Consider the following 2,220-nt stretch of genomic DNA (forward strand, 5'->3'; position numbering starts at 1 on the left):
TTGGAGAGTGATGTTAGTGGGGGAAAGGGTTCCTACACTAAGCTTTTGGTAGACGGAGTAGGGCATGAGGCTCACACTTGCTCCTAAATCACACAAAGCTTTGTCAAACTCAATTCCATTAATAGAACAAGGGATGGAAAAGCTACCCGGATCCTTCAACTTGGCGGGAAGTTTGTTGGAAAGGATTGCACTACAATTGGCGGTCAAGCTCACCGTTTCACACTCCCTTATCCCACTCAATAGATCTTTCAAAAACTTAGAGTAATGGGGCATTTGTTTCATAGCATCTACAAAAGGAAGGGAAACATGCAAATTCTTGATCACATCCAAAAACTTCCCAAATTGAGCATCAAGCTTAGCTCTCACAAATATTTGGGGAAAAGGTAGCCTCTCCTCTCTAGGTTGGAGATTTAGGGGCAAGGGGGTGGTCTCTTTTTCCTTTTGCACCTCAACATCCTTCTCCCTCTCAACATTAGAAGGTTCATTGGTTCTCTCATCCCCCCTCTTCAACTCTACTTCATTTCGAGGTTCTTCCTCAACTAAGGGGTCACTCCCTACTACCTTTCCACTCCTTGTTGTCACGGAATACAAAGGTTTTGGGTTGACTCCTTGACTAGGGATAGAGGAAGAATAAGAAGAAGAGGAATTGGAAGCAAGTTGGGCAATTTGGGTTTCAAGCATTTTCATATGAGCATTGGCTCTCTTTTTATCCTCCTCATTTCTATTCTTTTCCTCCTCATGCATTTTCATGATGGCATCTAGCTTAGCCATCACGGGATCATTAGGAGGGGCCTCAATTTGAAGAGGTTGTTGAGGTGGAGGAAGTTGGGATTGATGGAAACCCGGAGGCCTATTGGTTTGGGCATAGTTAGAAACATTTTGGCCCCTATTGCCTCCGGTGCCTTGGTTGGGAACATTGCTTTGTCGATTGTTTCCCATGTTACCTTGATCACCAAAATTTTGATTTTGATGGTCTTGGTATCGGGAGTTGGGTTGTTGGTTTTGGTAGCCATACCCTCTTTGGTTAGAGTAGCCTCTTCCATTGAAATTGGAAGGGCCTCCCCCACCATGGTATTGGTTACCATAACCACCACCACTTTTTCCACCTTGATTCCAATTCCCCATTTGATTGGGGTTTGGCCTCAAGTTCCCTACATTTTCCATTCTAGGAGCAAAATTCATAGCGTTGACATCTTCTACATTATCATCATGTTCATAGGGGGGGTTGAACTTCACAAGCATACACACAATGGGAGGTATCATGATCATAGGTTTCACAATTTGAGCAAAACATGCATCCTTGAGGCATTTTATTATAAGATGAGGGGGAAGAAGTGGCCATACCATTGCCTCCCTTGGTTGAAGGGGAGGTATTACCATGAGGGTTGGACCTTTCTTTCATCATTTCGTCCATTTTCTTGGCCATCTTGGAGATTTGGGAAGAAAGGTTGTTGATTGTGTTGGCTTGCTCCAATGCATAGACCCCTTTACTAGAAGTGGCCTCCCTTTCTCCTTCGTACCAATCATCATAATGCTTTGCGGCCTCCTCTATGATGCATTCCACTTCATCCTCTCCCTTGTTCATGATTGGACCGCCGGCGGCGGCATCTAGGCTTGTTCTCCCTTGAGGTGAGAGACCTCCATAGAAAGTGTGGATGAGTTGATACTTGGGTATCCCATGATGTGGGCATTGGCGTTGAAGCTCCTTGTACCGGTCCCATGCCGCACTTAGAGTCTCACCACTCTTTTGGCGAAAGCCTTGAATCAACGATCGAGCCTCGGCGGTCTTCCTATGGTTATAAAATCTCCTCAAGAAAGCCGTAGTCACTTGGTCCCAAGTTGTGAGAGAGTTAGGGGGCACCTCCTTCTCTAGCCATTCTAGACCTCTCCCAATTAAAGAAAATGGAAACATCTTGAGAGGGATGTACTCTTGAGTCACCCCGTTGGCTTTGATTGTGTCACAATATTTCTCAAATTCTTTTAAATTCTCATGAGGGCTCTCAAATTTTCCACCCAAGAATTGTTTCCTCTCTATCAAAGCAATCAAATTGGGCTTGATTTCAAAATTGTTGGCTTGAGTGGTAGGAGTTAGGATCCCACTTTGGGCTCTAAAGGCTTCGGGAGCCCCAAGACGACTCAAAGGTGTGTTCTCTCCCATTTTAGGACCTTCTTCACTTTCGAACTTAAAGTTTGAAAAGGGGTTGATTTCCGGACTTGATG

At 44.8% G+C, this 2,220-nt stretch overlaps 1 non-coding gene across 1 annotated transcript; it reads left to right on the forward strand.

Annotated features, from left to right (window-relative positions):
* The first annotated feature begins 1,673 nt into the window (after positions 1 to 1,673).
* LOC145621725 (small nucleolar RNA R71) lies at positions 1,674 to 1,779 on the forward strand. The gene has a single exon (XR_014108529.1). It is a non-coding gene; the product is annotated as a small nucleolar RNA R71 (small nucleolar RNA).
* The last annotated feature ends 441 nt before the right edge of the window (positions 1,780 to 2,220 follow it).

Source organism: Chenopodium album, chromosome 27, assembly GCF_948465745.1.
Source record: "Chenopodium album chromosome 27, dcCheAlbu1.1, whole genome shotgun sequence".
NCBI classification, from domain to species: Eukaryota; Viridiplantae; Streptophyta; class Magnoliopsida; order Caryophyllales; family Amaranthaceae; genus Chenopodium; species Chenopodium album.